This window comes from Echinops telfairi, unplaced genomic scaffold (genome assembly GCF_000313985.2).
Source record: "Echinops telfairi isolate 266 unplaced genomic scaffold, ASM31398v2 ScPeMD7_23;HRSCAF=83, whole genome shotgun sequence".
NCBI lineage: Eukaryota > Metazoa > Chordata > Mammalia > Afrosoricida > Tenrecidae > Echinops > Echinops telfairi.
The window spans coordinates 19209815-19232039 of record NW_022103920.1 but is presented as its reverse complement, the minus strand read 5'-3'; positions in this window follow the sequence as shown (position 1 = coordinate 19232039).

Below are 22225 nucleotides of genomic sequence, written 5' to 3'. Positions count from 1 at the left end.
AATTGATGTATGTATGGATTGTGCTAAGAGTTGTATGAGCCCCTAATGAAATGATTAAAAAAATTTTAAAAACATTGTCAAATTTAGAGCTTGACCAGTATAACGTGAGAACCATTACAGTAATTTTGGAAACTTTAAGGAAAGGTCAACTTTATGTACATAATGTAGGAAGGGTTAAGGCAACAGATCAAGGAAACCTTCTCTGAGCTCCCAAGAGCTGGGCGGCTTTTCTAGACCTCTCCCTGAGTGAAGTGTTTCCAGAAATCAGGAAGAGCTGGGACTAAGCTAGAGGGGCCACCTGATGGAAGCTCTGGCCTTAGGAAGAGAAACACAGCCAACGCCAGCTGAAGTCCAGCAGGAAAGGGCTGTGGGAAAATGAACATTGACGTTTCCCTTCTCTTCCTTCTCTCTCTTAATGGGGCCGCTATCAGTTAAAGCCACACAGAACCTAGATGGCCACAATGGACAATTAATCAATGCAGCTCTTAAAAGCCAAATTCTTGAACTATAGTAAGCAAATGTTGGAGAATGGACGTAAATGGGGAAGAAAATGCCATACTCCATTATGGATTATAGGCTCTCTCATTTCCTTCTCGCCCTCACATTCATTCCCTCCACATCCTGAGGATGGAATGTGAAAAACTAATCAGGGAAACCTAGGAAATAGGAAATAAAGACACATCCTAGGTAATTATTTAATTTTGTACTGACTTCTCATGAGAAACCATGGAGGCAAGTGACAATGGGACTCTTTCAAAGTGCCAAAAGAAGATACTCATCCAGGTAAATCTGTTAGGTAGCAAGAAACAGGGACAGGGGAGTTGTTCTTCCACATATGTGAAGGCCCCCATAGAGGAGGCTGGAAGAGAATTGGGCAAGCCTTAGCCAGCCATTGAGACTAACTGTGCCTGCTCCATTTCAGCCCCCCACACCCACCCCCGCCAGGTAGGTGGTATACCTGGGAGGTCAAAACTAGACCCAGATAGGCTTAATTCAGCCAATGGGGTCAACAAATACCTTTGACCATGTCTCCCCAGTCTGAGATTTAACTGCCTTAGTGGCAGGACTGCTTCCCCTTTTTGCTGCTGCTTCTGAGGCTTTCTCTCTGCTCCTGGGAGCCTGCTCCTGGGGTGTCCCTGGTCTCAGGTCACCATGTGTGGGTGAGCCCCGGTACAACTTACTTGCAGGTTGACACGCTTCCCCCAAATAATGTGTACTCTTTTGAGACTATAAAACCTGAAACTTTTTCTGTCCTTTATAACAACTCACCTGGATCACAGACCAGGTTCCCGCGTGAGTTTTTTTTCCAGGGGAAGCCAAGAACCAAGGCATTTCTCACCTGAGAAGCCTAATAGACCGATTGTGCTAAGGTGTGATCCATGGGTGGGAAAGCCTGAATCCCTGAATCACGACTCATGGACATGTGGATGCATGTCACCGAGAATGTTGCTCTGCTCTCCCTTCTTAAGGGTCTTATAGCTTTTCCACTTGACTTCAATAAATATACTAGGAAAAGGTATATATCAAAATCATTTTATAAGTAATATTGTTAGTATGAAAATAATATTAAGAATTCTGACAGCAACCTGGCCCACCCAGGTTTGAGGATGACATTCCTACTTTGAGCAGCCAATACACAGATAGGATCATGGGGCTGGACCCACCATGAGAAACAACACCCCCTCACTGACCCACAGGTCTACAGCGGATAGCACTGGAAGCACAAATTAGGAATTGTGCCTAGTCTGACACCCACCCACCCACCCCCACTGGAGAAAAACACGAATTGAGTGCAGCAGAAAAACAAGGGGAGCAAAACAATGAAGTCCCCAAGGAGTGTCCTTGTGTTCCCGGTGGGTTCAAAGTGCTGACTTACAGCAGCTGAGCGCTCTAACCAAGGTGCCACCTAGGATTTTCTACATTGATATTGGATGCATGCCTACAGGTCAGATTTGTACATGTATAAACACACTTTTAAAAACATTGAATATTGAAGTACTAGTCCAGATACAAGGGACTACTAATGCTCATGAGTCCTTTATTTGGGGCACCAAAGTTATTAAATAAATGAGGGATTGAGGTCACCCAAGACTAGAGCTGATCAGAGGATTGATCCACAAGGTCCCTATGATCAATTCACTGTGCAGTTAGTTAGCAGAACTCGTCCACAGACCTCACCTCCACACAGAGAGCAGTAGTAGAGGGGAATATGGATTTCAGGTCTGTGACAGTGTTTTCATAGAACTTGCTATCCTGGCAAAAGCTGTGTTTTCTAAAGAGCAACTACCTTAATCACTCCAGAGCTGTATGCGTAGGAACCTAGACATTTCTGAGCATTGGATACAAGCGAATGATTGCACTGGAAGAAAACGAATGTCCTCGCTCACGCCTTGATCAATCACTTTGACAAGTGTGGCCTCTGCATTTTAAATACCGAGTTGATGGAATCAAGCAGTTCAGATGAAATTACTTCTCTGCTGTTTATATAGTGCGTGTGTATGTGTGTGTGTATACACACAGTAGCCGAACAACGAAGTACTGCACTCTATAGTTTGTGTGTGTGGAAAGCAGCATACACACTGTGCCTACATACTGTTGATCTTGGGGCTAGCAGCCCAACCAGTAGCCCATTACACCACCTGGGCCCTGGCTCTTAAAACCACCCCATGGAAATTGTGTTCTGATGTTTAGATAAGCCTCCAGGATTGCATTATCTAAGCATAAAATATAAAATTGATTCAGATTATTTGTAAATTCTCTTTGGTTTCAACTATATTAACAGGAAATTCATATTAAAATGGCAGATTTATAGGCACTTATAAACCCATGAAGTAATTGTGATCAAATATAAAACCAAACTCACTGCCATTGATCAATTCCTAATCACAGTGACCTTATAGAGCGGAGTAGAACTTTGGGTCTCTGAAGCTGTAAATCTTTATAGAAGCAGAAAGCCTCTTGTCTCCCCTGTGGAGCTGGTGAAGTTGTCTTGGATTTCATCTTGCTCAGATCCAGAATCAATGCTCCTGACAGCAGCAGTCAGGAGAACAAAGCACTCATTGCAATTGGGAAATCTGCTGCAAGGGCCTCTTTAATGTGTTAAAGGGATGTTACTTTAAGGAACTGGCTGCTGCTTACCCAATCTCTGTTATTTTCAATGGCCTCATATGCATGTGAAAGATGGACAATGAATAAGGAAGACTCAGTCACAACCAATTGGATGCTACCTAGGAAAATGGTCTCAATGGCAGGGGCTTTTACTGGGTTTATAGACCTACAAGAGATTAAAGGACCAGTCTACATCATGATTGTGAAGGATGCCGCCTTTAGAAGGAAGCCATTGTTATGTCTATCAGTTTTTATTGTTTTGTCTGGCTTTAACAAAAGCATATCTCATGAAGTAAATCTTCTAACGCTTTTGTATTGGGTTTAATTACTGGATCTCTACATTAGACTGAAGTGGAAATGTACATAAGGAATGATCTAGCAGATGCTCAGGAGTAAAATGGCATATCAACAAATACTCCAAAGCAAATGGGGAATTCTCTGCATATTTAAAGGTCACTTATTAAGAGCCCAGAGCTGGATTGAAATCAGTTGTCTAATCATGTTAGTTATAATCAGCTTATAATATTCAAAAGCAGTTGTGTGTTTTGTCCGGGGGAAGTTATCTTCTAAATAAGTTGGCCTGTTTCTGAAAGATCAATTAAAACCATGAATTTCAGGCAAGATGATAAAACAAATGGAGAAAAAAAGATGCATTGAATCCATAAATTTTTAGTAACAGGGTATTTGGTTGATGCAGGATTTTTCAGAAACTGTTTGTATTCTGGCTCTTTGGTGAAATGCAAGAAGCCTGGAAATTTTATATATTTCCTTTTTACTTTTTTACTGTATTTCTCTCCATCATATTGATGTGAAATGGTTTGAAAGAGGGGTAATAAATGACTGTGAATTCAGAAATGATTTACAGAATAAGCCACGGGAGAGAACTCATAAGATCTATTGAAATATTAGGTTGCAACATTCCTTAGTAATCATGAAAACATATTTGGATTTCAGTTTTGTGAAAGCATTTGATGCATTATTTCAAATTCTACTCTTGAGCAATTGTTGGGAGTCCCTGTTTGGACTAAGCAGGTAAATTTTATGGATATTTTATTTTACCTTTAGTTATTTCTCTAACTGCTTCATAGCAGTTCATGTGTTCCCCATTTAGGCATTTATACAAAACATAAATCAAAGTTACACAAATATTTCTGAACCTGAGAATAGTTGAGCAGTGAGATGCTTTATTGAAGAAAGTTTCAATATGTGGATATTTATTATAATTTATCTCTCCAATACTTGGGGTTTTGCAAGCATAGAGTGTCTTAATAAAAGATGGAATTATTTAAGACAACAAACACAAAACAATAAAAAAAAGTTTAGCTAGTTTTGGCTTCAGAAAACTTAAAACAAAGCTATATCAAAACGTTAGATTTTACCTTCAGCAAAGGATTATTTTCTATAATATGCATCCTACAATTTTAAGCTCATCTCTAGTTTCGGTGAAGGAAAGCATTCATTAAGTAGCATAGAAGTGCTTTGACCAATTTAACTCTATTTATCTTTGTTGGCAATCTAGCCAGTCTTGAGGAAATACACCTCTTTCTGTATGGTTTTCCTTCACTCTGGTTTTCTCATTGTATTGGAAAATCATCTCTGTTTCAAAGTCCTAGATTTAAAGTTACATCTTGTTGGCTGCAAGCAGTCACATTAGACCTCCCTACATGAAAAAAAAAAAAAAAAATGCAGGCATCTCCTACAGTCAAATGGAATCCTGCAGCCAGGCGACAATTGATAAGCACAAAACCAAGCCCACTGGGTTCAAAGCCAGTTCCAAGTCTTGGAGACTTTATAAGGACTGAGGAGAACTGCTCCAGAGAGTTTCTGAGGCTCTCACCTTTCCTGGAGGAAGATTGCCTTGTTCCAGATATCAGAAACCTGTGCTTTCCCATTCATTACATCATCATTTCTTGTACTCTGTCGAGTTTCCAGTGGTCTGTGGCTATACAATGAACCCAATTCTTTTCGCTCCATCATGCTTGGCAACACAAGCCTTCCCATCAGATTTCCTCTGCATTTCCTCCTTTGTGTCCTTTTCTTCTGTCCTTCCACAAGCCATTGTCAGTAGTGAATGCTTTGTGATGAGTATTATCCTATCTTTACCTCCGATAAGACTAGAGAGGTAAAACCCTGAGAGTTTTGCTGTCTCTGGTGAAATCCGGAAACAGAAAGCTAGGACATTTGCTGAGAAGTAAAGCCTTCCCTGTGAACATCTACATATCTTCAGTTGATTGTATGACTGACTGGAAAGAAGTCCGTTTATCAAGTGAATGACAAGTCCTTTCAGTCAAAATCAGGAACTTTGAAGACTGGAGGCCAGTGCGGTCTGGATATTCCTCTGCCACAGTCTTGCTAGTAGATCGTGAAGCAGAACAAAAGTAAACTCTTTCCAAACTCTGTGGAAACATTCGAGATAAACAGTATCAGAACTGTCTACAGTTTATGGTGATCTCTCTCCCTAAGTGTTCTGGGAATAATTTTGATGGCAAATTTGAAAGTATTTTAAAATTACTGAAGTGAGGTGATGTACTTTCCTTAAAAGTTTATTTTTTTAATCATGGATGATAAATGCATATAATTTTATGAGTGTTTACAATATAAGTAATTGGCTTTCCTTCTTAAAGTTCTACCTTTTAGAATGTTATTCTTGTTCACCTGTCGAAATCATACCTTTGGTAGACTGACACTCAAAATGCAGTCTCCTCTACTCCTGATGTGTCTTCCTAAACCATGTAGTTCTGAAGGAAATTTTAAAAAGGGAGAAAAGAATGATCTTCTTCATACTTCCTTGCTGTTAGGATTCTGGCTAGGAACAATGTCACACCATCAGATGCACTCAAGCAGAGATTCTATAGGAGGAGGGCCAGTGGAAGCCATGTTTCTGGTAGTGTGGACTTTACCTGAAAGCGTGTTAATTGAGGTACATGTCCTACAAGGACACCAGTCCAGATGTTTTTAGGGTGAGCTAACAATTTTGTTTCCAAGCAATAGAAATCATAATTGTTATTATGCAAAATTATCAAAATGGGAAGCTACTTATTTCTCAAAAAATACCCTCCATTGAAATATATATATTCTGAAGACAGCATTTTTTCCTCTCTAGTCTTTCCCTGAAATGCTGCACTCTTAATTTACTCCATGCCAAAATAGTAATTTTGACATCCTAAAAATAAACCAATAATAAACGCATTGCCATTGAGTTGATTCCAGTTCATAGTGACCCTCACTGACAGACGAGAGCTGCCCTCTTTGAGTTTCTGGGACTTGTCATCTTGACAAGAGTAGACAACCTTATCTTTCTCCTTCAGAGCCACCAGTAGGTTCAAACCACTGACCTTGAGGTTAGCAGTTCAATTCATAGACCACCACTAAACCTGGGCTCCTCCTTGTCATCCTGGAGGGATTAAAATTGTGTCTCTTTTAAATATTTTTTGAGATCAAGAAACAAAAAGAAGTCTAACTGGGGCAATGTCAGGGATATATGATGTATAGGTAAGAATTCCCATCAAAATCCTCAAAGGACCATCCTTTCTGCCTTCAAAGAATAAGCAAATGCATTCTCATGATAGAATAAAATTCTTCTGTGCTTTTTATATCACCAATGAAATTTTTCATACTCTTAAAGGTGCCTATTAAGCCCCCATTGACATTCTGTGCCTTTCAAGAAAATCTATGAAGGTTCCTCCTTAGAAATATCTACAAAACAGTGACCATGACACCTGAGCTGATCTTTTTTCCTTGATTTCACTGGCTCAGCAGATACTCTTCTATGACACTTTTTGGATAACACTTTGTTTTTATGCTGCTTAATGAGCAAGAACCAATGGTGCTGAAGGAAGAAATTCAAGTTGCACCAAATGCATTAGCCAAAAACAAGGCCCAAGAATTGACAGGATACCCATTGAAGTGTTTCAGAAAACCGAAGTAGCACTGGAAACACTCATTCATCTATGCCATGGAATATGGAAGAAAGCTACCTGGCCAAATGACTGGAAGAGATCCATATCTGTGCCCATTCCAAAGATCAGTGACCCAGCAGAATGCTCAAACTATAGAATTATATCATTGATATTGCACATAATTAAAATTTTGACTAATATCATCCAAAAATGTTTACAGCATTATATTGACAGGCACCTGCCAAAAGTTCGGGCCAGATTCAGAAGAGGAAATGGAACATGGAATATCATTGCTGATGTCAGATGGATCTTAGCTCAAAGCAGAACAAACCAGAAGGATGCTTACTTGTGATTCATTGACTATGCAAAAGTATTCAACTGTGTGGACCATAATAAACTGTGATTAACTTCAAAGAATGGGAATTCCAGAACACTTCATTGTGCTCATGTAGAACTTGTATATGGATCAAGAGGCCCTGTGCAAACAAAACAAGGGCAGATTGCATAAATTAAAAATCAGGAAAAGTATGGATCACGGTTGTATCCTCTCACCATACATGTTCAATCTCTGTACTGAGAAAATCATCATGGAAGCTGAATTTCCGTATATAGTTGAGTATAAGCTGAGCTTTTCAGCACATTTTTCATGCAGTCTTTTGTGGTAAAATTAGGTGGGTCAGCAGATATACAGGTCTGCTTGTACTTGCGTACATACGGTATATGAAAAAGAGTACAGCATCAGGATTGGAGGAAGGCTTATTAGTAGGCTTCAGTATGAAGATGATACAACCTTGAAGCACTTGCTAATGAAGATCTGGGATTGTAGATTTCAGTATGGGTTACAACTCATTCTAAGGAAGACCAAAATCCTCACACTGGACCATAGGTAACATCATGATAAATGGCGAAAGGGTTAATGTTGTTAAGAATTTTGTCATATTGGTATTGGCTCCATAATCAGTGCTCACAGACGTAGCAGTCAAGATATAAAAAGACGTATTGCATTTGGTAAATCTGCTGCACAAGAACTCTTTGGAGGACGGAAGAGCAAGGAAGTTACTTTGAGGAGTAGGGTGCGCCTGACCCAAGCCATGGTAGCCTTCATTGCATCCTATGCTTGTGAAAGTTGAACATTGAATAAAGAAGACAGAGGAAGAATCGATGCATTTGAATTGTGGATCTAGAGAAGATTATTGGAACCACCATGAACACTGATCTATGTTAGACGAATTAAGGCCAGAGCATTCCTCAGAGACAAGGATAGCAAGATTTAGCCTTACATGATTTGCATATATTCTCAGGCGAGACCAGTCCCTGGAGAAGGACATCATGTTTGGTAAAGTGAAGGGGTGGTGAAAAAGTAGAAGACCCTCAATGAGATGGAATGACATAGTGGCTGCATCAATGAGCTCATTTATAGGAACAATTATGAGGATGGTGCAAGATCTGAAATGTTTTACCCTGTTGTGCATAGATACGTTAGAGGTCAAAGCTGACTCAATTGCACCTTAAACAACAAAACCTAGACCTTGACCCAAAATGCTTTCAGCCATCTGCTGGCCATAGAGACATGTTTAAGCATGTTTTCTTTGGAATACACCCATGCATTTGTGAACTGTGCCAGAGTATCAATACTTTTTGACTTGCCCTCGTCTACACTATATGACTGTCATGAGAACGAGTGTCAGACATCTGCTTTCCCCATCATGGATACAATAGTTATGGTGTGATTTGCCCACTGCTCTCAGTCATGGCTGTCAAGAAATGATCCTCTGAGCCAAGAATTCCTTTGTGTACCATCTAACTCATCAATCACAACTGAGGTCATCGTATTTACATTGCTTATTGTTTCATGGCTTCTTTCTCATTCTCCACATTTCCCGATGGACATAAGCAGGTGTTCCTCAGATGAACACATTCTATGAGACTTCCCCTGCAGTCGTTCTTGGAGAATTAAACTAGAGCTGCTCCACGTCTCAAACTTTTCTTCTGTTTGAAAGTACCCGGTCACTTGTATTCCCTATTATTGGCATGAGAGACGTAAAAAGACTATGGTTCCTAGGATTCAGTAGATAATGAAAGAATTTGGGAGATATGAAAAGGATTACCATGTCCATATCAGAATCCTGGTTGGAACAGGCATGTCATGAAATTATTCCAGACTGGAGAGAGAAATGTTGATAAGGTTGTTGGAAATTCTATCCATCTTTCACACAGAACCAGGAAAAATGCTTGTCCCCTAAGTTGTACTTCCTATGGAACAAAGAAGAACTTCCTCATAGGATTTCTGAGCTTGAATCTTTCCAGAAGCAGACAGTCATGTCTATCTCCCACAGAGTGACTGCTAAGTTTGAACTGCCAACATTTTGACTAGCAGCACAGTACTTTAACCAGTGTTCCACCAGAAGCCATTAGCTTATTTTCTGTTTGTTTTTGCTTTGCTTTTCCTCCTCATCACCCAATTTCAAACTTCCAGTATGCTATATTGGGTGTTTATAAATATATTTAGCTTGGTACAAGTTAAAGAGAAAATGTGTTTATAAACACCTTTAACTTGGTACATATCTTAGGGGGAAAGCAATCAATATTTTACAATTAATTAAGTTATTATTTTTATATTTTAAGGAGATATTTAAGTGTGAAAGGGTCCCTTAAGTTTAAGTTGTTATTATTTTTACATTTTAGAGAAGGTCTTTAAATTTGAGAGGGTCCCTTTCTAAGCTTAAGTATTGAGAGTCTTTTCAAGAATGGTGTTGGATCTTGTCAAATGGCTTTTGCCATCTGTTGAGATGATCATGCATTTGGTTTTCCCCTCCTATGGTTAATATGCCACATAGCAACAAATGCATTCCAGATATGAAACCTTGGTTACTTTCCTGGAATAAACCACAATTGGTCATAGTGGATAATAGTTTGATATGTGGCTGGCTTCGATCTGCTAATCCTCTGTTGAAGATTTTTATTTAATTATCCAGGAAGGATATTGGCCTATTGTTCTTGTTTCTTGTGAAATATTTATCAAACATTGACATTAGGATAATACTGGCCTAATGCAATAAAATCTTTTTTGGAAAACATTATTATAGACTCTTCAGCTCTTTACAACTACTGCTTACCTAGAATATATTTTTCTAACATTTCACTTTCATCTCATTCGTGCTTTAAATCAGAGACATCTCTCTTTAAGACAGGCTATAGTTGGTGGTTTTAAGTCTTGTTTTCAAATAACTCCATTTAATGTTTCTATCAATCATGTTTAATGTAACTGCTCACATGGCTGAATTTGTCTTTCCCACTCACTATGCCTTTTATATACATCCTGCCTTGTTTGTTCCATAATTGTTTTTTAGTTAACAGTTGCAATAACCTCTGTTGATAATGTAACTGTTATTTTTAAGGGATATTCTTAGCATGTGTCCTAGAAATTAACTGGTGATCCAGTGATAGACTTCTCAAGCTTCCAGTGGGAGATGGGGCTTTGATTCCCAAGCAATAGAGCACACTTTCAGCCACCACCCATTTGCCTAGGAACCCCCCACCCCCACCCAGTGCTTTCTAATCCATTCCAATTCATAGCAATCCTACAGGACAGAGTAGACTGCCCCTCTGTGTTCCCCAGACTCACTGTTAACCCCGTGGTTAGCTGCTCACACGTACCTCCACCATCCATCAGTGGAGATTTCTGTGTTGCTATGATACCGATCAGGTTTCAGTGGAGCTTGCATGCTAAGGCATTTTAGGAAGAAAGTCCTGAGAAGCCACTTCTGAAAACCACCTAGGGACCACAGCGTTCTGCTCCACAATCAATCATAGGAATTAGGCAAGAGTGGGCAGCTTTCGATTGGAGTGTGTGCACATAAGGTTGCCATAGGCTGAGTTGGGAGTTGACTCATCGGCTGCTAACAACCTACATGCATGTACATGAGTATGCACACACAGGCAAATGCATCTAATATTCTTTGCTTTTATATTACCCATTTGTTCTTTAAGTTTTTTTGTATATAGAGCAACAGTTTTCATCAAATTTGTGAAACATATAGCTTTTTTCCCAAAAAAATATTTGGTTCAGACGCTTTTGCTCTCAGAGCTTCCCAGAGTCTGATTACACATCAGCAGGTCCACTCGGCGTTGCCCCCTAGGTCTCTGAGGCTCTAAGCTTAGCAGTTACATCCGGAAGTCAGCTGGCGCAGAGGTGAGTCTCACTTCTCTGATTTCCCTTCTCTTGAAGTTGTACTGCTCTTTGCCCAAAGCCAGAAAACTAACGCTTTCCCATTTCATTTACACGTGGTTCTATTTCCTATGTACTGATGGTGGGAGAGAGATTCTCATAGTAATCAATGGTACTGCATGGTTTAAAATCAGGAGAGGTGCATGTCAGGGTTGTCTTCTCTCGCCGTATTTATTTAATCTGTGTACTCAGCAAATGACCAGAGAAGCCGGGTTATATGAAGAAGTATGCAGCATCAGGATTGGAGGAAGGCTCATTAACAACTTTTGGGATGCAGGGGATACAGTCATGCTGGCTAAAAGTGAGAGGGCTCTCAGCACTTGCTGATCCAGAACCAGCGCTCATGGAAGCAGCAGTCAAGATCAAAAGATGCATTGCGTTGGGTAAATCTGCTGCACAAGACCTCTGTAGCATTTTAAAAAGCCAGTTGGTTACTTTTCGGACTAAGGTGTGCCCTGCCCTAGCCATGGTATTTTACGTTGCCTCATCTGCATATGAACGTTGGAAATGAATAGGAAAGACTGAAGGCGAATGGATGCCTGTGCGTGGCGGTGCTGTTGAAGAATATTGAAAGTACCATAAACTGCCAAAAGGGCAAACACATCTGTCTTGGAAGAAGCATGGGCAGAATGTATCTTAGAGGGAAGGATGGGACACTCTGTCTTACGTAATTTGGACAATGTGTCAGGGGAGATCAGTCGCTGGCGAAGGACATCACGTTGGCAAAGTGGCGGGGGTAGCGAAAAAGAGGAAGGCCCTTCATGAGACATCCCCACATTGGATGTCATTATTCTTTAGCCATGAGATGGATTGATACTGTGGTAGCAACAATGGGTTCTATTGTTTGTGTTATGAGATGCCATTACGTTGATTCCGACCCATAACGACCCTGTGTACAACGAGAGAAACACCGCACAGTCCTGGCACATGCTGAGCATTGAGCTCTGGCACAGGCATACGTGGCCTGTGCCCCACGGAGAATGACGCAGATCTAACTCTGGTTTCCTTCTGCTGTGTCCAGTGTCGCGATAGATTGGAACTGACTGGAAAGCGTCTAACAACAACAACAAAGGTTATCTTTTTCCTTAAGTGGCTTGTTCTGCCGTTCTCTCTCTGTTCTTCCATTCCAAAATAAGGCATAGCTGTATTATTTCATTCAGCATTAGCAAAATCTTCATGCCAACTCTTGCAAAAAATCAGAAGGGAGAAAAGTATGTACACTTAACACAAATGCATAAGGCAGTCATAGAAAAAGGACAGACTTAGAACACTAGTGTTTTCTACAATACACATACATGGTACCTGGCCAATTGGTTGGTTAAAATTCCATTTCAGTCCTTCAAGTGAAAAATACATATAAAGAATACAAGTAAGTGTTCTGGTTTGTTATTATTGTTGTTTTTCCCTGATGATTCGTGATTCTTATGCCTGCCCATGTGATTCCATTGAATTCCCTACATTGGATGTCATTATTCTTTAACCAAGTCTACCTTCATAGGTAATGTTATGTGTCACCTTGGTTAAGATGTGATACTGTATTTTGACAGACACCAGGCTAATTTCTTTTCCATAATGTAATGTAATCATCCTCCATACTGTAACTTGATGAGAGCCATCTCTCAGATCCCTCAGTTCAAAAGCAATCAGTTGGAAGCATCAATTTGTTTCCTTGGAGAATGGGGATTGCATCCAATATGCGTCGATGTTCTGGCAAAGCTTGCTCTCTAGATACTGCACCTAGCTAATCATCCTCTGATTCTGATTCTGAGCCCTTGATACAGCCACATGCTGTCTTGTGTGCTGACATTAGGTTCATCAGCCACAGAAACCATCTGAGCCAGGAGAAGATTCTAACCTGATGCTTTTCCCCATGGGCTTGGGACCTTGGGACATGCCACTGTCCACAAGTATATGAGCCTTATCTTTGAAATCTCCCTAATCTATCTATCTATCTATCTATCTATCTATCTATCTATCTATCTATCATCTATCTATCTATCTATCTATCATCATCTATCATCTATCTATCATCAATCAATCTATATTACCATATATATCTTATATATTTTTATATGCATGTGTTTGTTTATTCATATTTAAATCAACACTTCACTGGTTTTGCTTCCCTCGAGAACCCATCCTAAGACATCCACCAGCCATAATACTATTGGAAATAATCACATCTCACTGGCTTTACTTATAATGCTTTCAAATGGATAGTCTTTGATTGGTATTTCTAACTAAGCCTTTTTTGCAGCCTGTTAAAGCTCCCACTGGTTTTATTTAAAGCTACTGAAGCATATAAGCAAAAATATCACTACTAGTGGAAAGAGATTTTGGTTACTAAAAATTTACAGTATCTCTCACTGTTGGGAGAATACTCAAACTATTGCAATATTATTATTATAATTCTTCAATAAAAGACTCTCCTTGTATATATATATATATATATATTTGAATGACTTCCTAGAACTTTGCAAAACTAATATTTGGATCAGTATTATCTTACAAATCAGGTTAATTATTGCTTCACAGGGAATAATAGAATGACAAGATATTCACACCACATTGAGACAAATATGTTAGTTTAAACCCATGTTCAATTTCAAACCTGGTTTTAGGGATTTTAATGGATAAATGATTCTTAAACAAACAAAATATTGTCTATAGGAAAAATCACAGAAGGCCATACTGTTTCTTAAAAATATGCTGACGATGGAATATAGTAACAGAAGGAGCTGTTTGAGATGATACTGGAAAATCAACCAACACAGCTAATGTTTACTTACTTTGATGAGTTGATTATTATTCATAGCAACATAGGGCAGAGTAGAACTGCTCCTGTGGTTTTCTGGTGCTATAAATCTTTACAGAAGCATGCAGCCTCATTTTTCTCCAGAGGATCATCTGGTAGGTTTGAACTACTGACCTTGTGTCTACCAGCCAACACATAAACCACCAAATGACCAAAACTCATATCTAAAAATTACACTGCATTTAAAATATCATATTTTAACAATTATAGCATTTAAACACTGCAATTACTTTAGATAACTTTGTATAACAATGTTATTCGGATATTATTTATATAAAATTAAATTCACCTTTTAAAATACACAGCTGGTGTCTGTTTTTGTGTTTAGTCCACCACTGCCAACCATCACCACTCTTATTGAAGAACATTCATCTCTCAGGGTAATCCCGTGCCCCTTAGCAATCTCACCGCATTTCTTCTCACCCCAGACTGGAAATGACTTCCACATATTTGCGCAAAAATGCTTCCCTTTCTTTTTCAGTATGCATCCATGAGGTACTCGTACCCTTGGCATGGCCAGCAGTTCGAAACCACCAGCAGCTCCATTGGAGAAGACGGGACTTCCCACTGATAACAGGTACAGCCTCTGCAACCCCCAGGGGAGTCTCTGTGAGTCAACCTTCACTTGATGGCAATGAGCCTGGTTTCGTTTGGTATCCCTTTTACGTGTTCATTACATTTGGGCTATATGAATTGTATGCATGTGCATGATATTTGTGTAAGAATATTGTGTGAGAAAAATGCAATAATTGACTTTCTATCTCCATTAGAATATTCTTATTCTGGATGCTTTAGATAAATAAGATGATACCCTAGGTGGTCATTTGTGACTAGCTTCTTACCTCGATTCTCTCTCCATGTCTCATATATCTCCCAAATATTTCTCCAGTCTATTCACATATCTCTAATCTGCTTTTTGTTGCTTTACTTAGATGTCACCAAGCCCCGCTTTTACTCGTAGTGACTCCATGTGACAGAGTAGAACTGCCCACAGAAATCTCCAGACTGTAGTCTTGATACAAGCAGACTGCTAGGTCTTTCTCCCTCGTTGCTGGTAGGTGGCTTTGAACCACCAACCTTTGGTTAATAGCCAAATGCTTAACCATTATACTACTAAGGTTTTCGTCCATACCTACCATTATAAATCTATTTCAAACTCTCATAATCTTGCATATAATTTATCATCTATTCTTTTGTTGATATCTTCCTTTATTTAGTAGCACTCTATTATTCTTCTCAATAAGTTCTGTAAAAGAAAGAGGGAGGGACAAAAGAATTAATATATGTGTCTTCTTTGTTGTACCTTCATGTATATTACATTGTTCTACACAGAGCAGGTAAGTAAAACACATGTTTTGAATGCATATTTCAATGAAATAATCTTGGACCACTAAACATAAGATTGGCAATTCTAACCGACCAGCAGGTCTCCCTGTGAAGAATAAGATTATGTGCTCAATAAAGGTTTACAGTTTCAGAATCCCCATATGGAGTTACTATGAGTTGGAATCAATCCATTTGCTGTGGGTTTTTAGTAACATAACTGAAAGGGTTTTCCCAGGCTTACCATCCACCAAAATGTTCCCATAGTAACTTTTCTAAATATAAACCCAAATATGTCCCTCATTCATGAACTCACTTACCCCTGGGCTTTGTATATGAAACTCATTTGATATGGGTTAAGAACATTTTCTGTGTCCATTTTTGCCATTCTTCCACTTATCTAGTATCTAGCTCACTCTCTTAGATGTTTTAGTCTTCTCTGAGAGGCAGTCTGTTTGTTTCCATATGTTTATGCAGAATACACCTGTAACACTTGTCTGAGAATTCAGTCTCTGCAGCAAGAGAAGTACAATATTCCACTCTACAATGGAGCAATGGAGTTCTATCGTAATTTTGATTCAATATCTATCTCTCTTTTTAGAGAAAAGACCTTGCAGGCAAGTAGGTCTCTGTAGACTTCTCTGCACTTAGTACACATGCTATATATAATTGAATGAAAGTAACAACAACAGCAAAAAGAATGAGCCAAGACACAGCACAGAAGACGTGCCGGTGTTTTCAGGCATTTGTCCAGGTTTAATTTGAGGGAGACATCCTCAGACCCAAGGTTTTACTTTCTGTCTTTCTTTCATAGCCAGGAAATTAATTTGTGGTTTTTAGAGTAAAATAGCTGATAAGTGAGACTTGTAGAAAACTAAGAATTAATATTTTAACTTTCATCTGTTGATAAACTAAAAATTATTTATTTCCAGCCAATGTTTTAAATAACATGTTCCCAGATTTCACCAAAGAAATTAGTACTTATTATGCTAATTTGAATGAATTTGAATTTGTATATCTTACTCATAGAGTACTATCTGCAACTATGAATATAGATTGAAACCACTAACTAGTAATCTGGTTCTAGAAAGATATGGAAGTACTTGGCAACTCTTATTTTCCCTTTGCATCTGCATGAAAACAGACAAGCTAATTCACCTCTCTGGGCCTCAATATCCCGGTGTATAAAACAGGAATTATTACATCTAATTCACAAAGTTAATTAAGGATTATAACTGATGGTGATGATGATGATGACCATCATCATGTCATTGATTGAGAATTACTATATGTTTTAATGAAATAGATTTTCTTTGTCTCACCATACTGGGAGCCAGATCTTAATTTAGTGCATAACCAGGGCCATTCTAACGGTCATCTATTTGGTGGGTAGATCTCTTCCAGCTTCTGATAGACCCAAACATCTCTTGTCAATCTTGGAGATGTTTAATTACATTGCAACTTCTGTATTAGAGTAAAATAGTTAAGTAGATACCTTCTGATTTTAGGATGAAATTATTCACTCTGTCACCATTACAGATCACATAATATTTGCATGTTGATTATATATCCTTTATGAGCTTGAGGAAGTTGTCTGATACACTTGGTTTCTTTAGTTTCTTTATTATTAAAAATTGTTATTGTTAAAAAATTGCTATTGTTGGCTTTAGATGCCCTTGAGATAGTTCCAACTCATTATGGCACACAATTATTGTTAGAGTTCATTGTAGTAGTGTCGATCTGTCTCATCGGGGCTCAGTCTCTTTTTCATTGACCTGCTACTGCATCACACATGATGTCTTGTCCAAAACCAGGGCTCCATTGTAGCCTGTGCAAAGTATGTGAGTCCAAGTTTCCCCATCCTCCCTTCTAAGACCTATTCTGACTATTCTTCCTCTGAGACAGATTTGTTTGTTTCCCTGCCAGTCAATAGTGTAGTCTGTAGTCTTCCCCAAGCCTATGCCCCAAAGGTATCCGTGTTTCCATTGGGCTTCCTTCTTCACTGTCCAGGATTTTCAGGCACACATTTCAAATATCAGCAGTGTGACTCATGGTCTATAAGATTCAGCATATATACACCTGAAAAAAAGGAACTGTGAAGACAATAAATAGCAGTAGGACATTGCTTGATACCAGAGAATATTAATTTTAAATATTATAATTTTACTTATAAGATAGTTTGACTGAAATGTTAATCATAAAATGGTCATCCAAAACAGCAAAGAGGAATGGAATCAGAAAAGGGGGGTGGGGGGAGTGTAAAAGGGTGGTTTTAATGGTTCACTTTACTTCCTAATTAAAACATTAATGTTTGCAGGTGTATGTTCATGATGGGTTGGATTTGATGTAACAAGCAGTTCCTAATGAAAATGAAATTAATAGCCTTAGTAATTTCATTATTTTGTATGTAGTATGATGTATTCCATAAGGACCCATTGGGCCATGTTTGCATTGACCATATGATATCAACTAGTCAGACAGAGAAATGCATGGCAGGTTCCTCTGCCATTGCCCAATATACGCAATGCAGTGCAGCGAGGTAGCTGACAATCAACTGACAAGCAATTCCAAAGGAGATCAGAGAAAATGATGTTGGCCTGAAAATTATAATTATGAAAAGTATGCAATTAACTTATTTGGCTATCATCATTGTGTCTGCTATTCATCGGGGGCTTCTTTGACTCTCATGTTATAGTCTTGGGCATGAACCTTGTGCAGGGGCAGTGATTTATTTAATCTGGTCCTTCTAACCAAATTCTCTATAACTACTACCAAATGTCCTTTTTCTGCGTGCTTCTGAGTAAGAAGGCAGGGGAAGGCACTGATGGGATTCCCTGTGCGTAATTGTTACTGGATTCGTTGTGTTTGCTATTTTCCTGGGTATGGCACGAGCTCTCTAAGAACTAGGCGGAGGACCTCACTTCCAGCAAGAACCAAGAGTGAAGTGAGTCCCTTGTCCACTGAGACCCCTGTAGAGTAAACCTCCCTGATCAATGGCAGATTTGACATCTAAGGAGGGGCAGAGGAGCAGCAGATGCTGCAGGATGGGAGTCAGAGCTTGAGACAGAGGGCTGGACTTCCCAGGTCACAGAGCAAGTAAAGCTGACTGTTTGGGGCTAGAGGCTGTCATATGCAATGAGGTGGTTTTGGGTAGGTAATTGGGGGAACTGGGCTAGCTGATCCAGAGAACAGAGTGTCCTTACATTGAGGCTTCTTGGAGGGAGTACCTCTGGGCACATTCCAGGAGTTGGGTTCACTGGCTCATGGAGCATGAGTTAGGTGCCTTCATCAGTAATACTGTCTGCGGGTTCTGTGGAGCCATTGCAGTGTCTGGGATTTAATTCACCGGTATTTCCTGCACTACTCCAATCGGTGGCTAAACAAAGACTTTGATTAGGAGATGTGGAAGGAATTAGTAAAATCATAGATTATTTCACTCATTCTTCATTCGTTGACATGGTTAGGTTCCACCTCCATCATTGTACAACACTCTTTCCTGCTTCCCCTAACTGAACTCCCTGACACTGCCAAGAACTCACTCCACCTTCTCCTGACCACCTATCATCCCACCAGACCAAGACATCATAGAGGAATCATAGGAGTCAACCTAACCCAACCCTCACACAGCCGGGTCTTCTACAAGGTGGTCCCTAGAAGGGACCCATTCAGACCACAACCTTGTGTGGGGCCAAGATCACTAAAGGTGCTCTCTGAGAATTTTTTTTTTCACTTGTCATGAATACAAAATGTCAAATAACAAGATTGTTGATAAGTGAGAAGTAAGTGTTTCCCTTATGATTGTTTGCTTAGGAAAATCTCAAAGAGATTGTTTTCCTGTTCCTAAGGCAAGCCTTGGTTTCTTATGGTGAATTTGATGTTTTTAAAAATAACCTGTGTTTTACACACATTTTTGAGATTGTATACTAAATGAAGATAAATGTTATGTCTGTGTGTAATTATATTATAATCACTCTGCTATGCCACAAGTAATTTTGATAAATTTAACTTATCATTGTAATATCTTAAGAGAGAAATACGTATGTGAAAATATAGCTAAATGACTTAGATTTATAGAGATTGATTTTCAATTCTCTGTTTCTAGAATTCTAATATTCCTTACATACATAAATTTAAGCAGTCATTTTTTAGAAAAGCACTATAAATAGAAGGAATGATGGCTATGAAAAATTAAATTGTAACTCCAAAGTCCTTTATGTGAAAATACCGTGTTTAAATTACTTAAATATAAACTGATGTTGACACAAGTCATCTAAGCCACCTACGAATACTATGTGTCGGAGTTGTTAGCATGTTGACCATTTCTTCAGTTCCCTTTACATGGATTGATTGTATAACTATGACTGTTGCCAGGTGCTTCTGTGTTGATTCCAAGTCATAGTGACCCCATGCACAACGGGACTAGAGGACACCCTTTCCCGGCCAGTGTCACCATCATTTCTGTTTGATATTGTTGCAGTCTCTGGATCAGTTATCTCACGGATGACCTGCCTTTTTGTTGCTGACTCTCTATTTTATTAAACCTGATATCTTTCTCCATATAACAGTCCTCCTGGTAACATGAGCGAATCCCTGAGTGGAAGAGACCTGTCATTCATAATTCTAAGGAGAATTCTGACTGTTTCTTCCAAGACAGATTTTTAAAAATCAATTATATATCTAATATCTATTAAATCTCTTAAAATATAGACCTAATATAACAACTTTGAATAACAGCTTACATATATTAAAAGCATTACTTTTTTTCATTTGTTTTATTAATCATTTTATTGGGGACTCTTAAAAATCTTATAACACTACATAATTTAATTGTATCAAGCCCACTAATACATATGAGCTTTATATAAAAAGTTATTGTACATTAAGAACACATCCCAGCCCAGTCCAGATCAAGTTCATAAATCCGATATTAAGCTATATGTCAGATACCAATCTATAGAGTCCTCTTCAGACTCATGATACACATGTAGTGATGCTGAATGCAGGAAGATCACAGGCCAGTGGGTGGGAAGTCTTGTGGATCCAGTGGTGTTGTTAGCATCTCAGCCTCCGTGTGGTTCCTCCAGCTCAGGGCACTAGTTTAGTTCCATGTGTCTTGTCAGATGCAACATCTCCCAGGGTGTTAGCAGAGTGTTTCCAGCCTCCAAGGAGGAAATAACAGAGTTCCCAGAATCCTCAGGAGAAGGCCATGGCCACACAGAGGCCTCACTGTCTATGACTGATTGACAGGTAAACTCCGCCCCTTCACTTGTAATTCTCTCAAATTTACAGCAGATTATATAACTACCACAATCTTCATTTTTTTTTTTAACAAACTATAGGAACTAAGATTATTTTTTATAGACTAACAGTATTTTTAAGTACCTCTTACCTAAAAGATCTATGTTAGACACTGGACAATTCACTGGGTGCCTGAGCCAAACAGAAGCTTCCACCATGCATTTTAAAACTTAGTTCCACAGAAATGAATTAATCAAGTGATTATATAAATACATATGCATACAAGCTACAGTCAGAGCAAGTGACGTAGCAAGATAGTGGTATGTCTATGAGGGTATTGGAGGTCAAGGTGGAGAACCATAATTTATCCTTATTCACAGAAGGTATAGAAAGAAAGGTAAAATTAGCCTTTATATATATCAAATATATATATATCTCAAAAATATTCTGGTCATTAAACAATTTAAAAATCCACACCAAACTAGCTACATCTCCATTTGTTTCCTAGAATCAAAAACCACACAACAAGAGCATTCCATAACTATATCTAAACAAATGCAAACAACAAAACCCAATTCAGCTCTCAGGTGCTATTGAGAAAATAATAGATCCACTTCATTAAATAATTTTTGTTATGCCATTCAAGATGAAAGTTAATTCATATCCTTGTAGCTAATAACAAATGTTCATCTAATAAGTTCTGTGCATACCTAACTAAGCATATGTAATGTACAAAATAAATGGAATGTTTTTAATTAGAGAAAATGATAATAAGGATTCAATTATATTTAGTGAGACGTTAATCCTAGAGCTACTGGATGCCATATTTTCTTTATAGCAATTTTAAAATGGAGATACAATGTTCACTTGAAATTAAAACAGTCTGCGCCCTTCATAGAATTAGCAGCTTTCAACTATTTATATTGTTCCTATTTTTCTAAGGTTTCCTTTCCCCCACTCCACTCCCCTGTTATTCAAAAGAATTCTATAAAATTTTAATTATAAACAGACTTGTAATTCAATGAAAACAGAAATTAATTATACTACAAAATTTCCTTTTTTATTATAGTGATTATAAAATCAATAGGACCATGCTGATATTTTATAGGATCTAATGATAATTGGCCAGAGATATGCAGAATCAGAATGTTACATTTCATCTTCTTTCAGACAGATGAATATAAGACTCCATTTACTTCAGTATTCAATTATTAGATTCACTGTCAATTTTCATAATTCTCCATTCCATAGCAACAGTAACTTTTCAGAGTTAGAAATGAAATCAATCAGGATGTGAAATACTGGGGTTTTTAAGAGTATATTTCAGAATGTATTAAGCATTGATGCAATGATATATTCATTCTAGGATACAATTGAACTGTCAGTCTGATTATAATGGTTATAATCACAACAAGATACACCTAATCCTTGTCCTGTTAATGCAAAAGAGAGGATCTTCATGGTGTATCAGTTGACAGGATTCCAGACACTACAAAAATCTAATGATATACTAAAAATAAGTACGATCAGGTGCTCTTTTTCCAATGGTCTTCTTAGCTTGCTTAGAGAGTTATTCTGGGAAAGACAAATGGAAATGTGTATAAAAGATTTTTT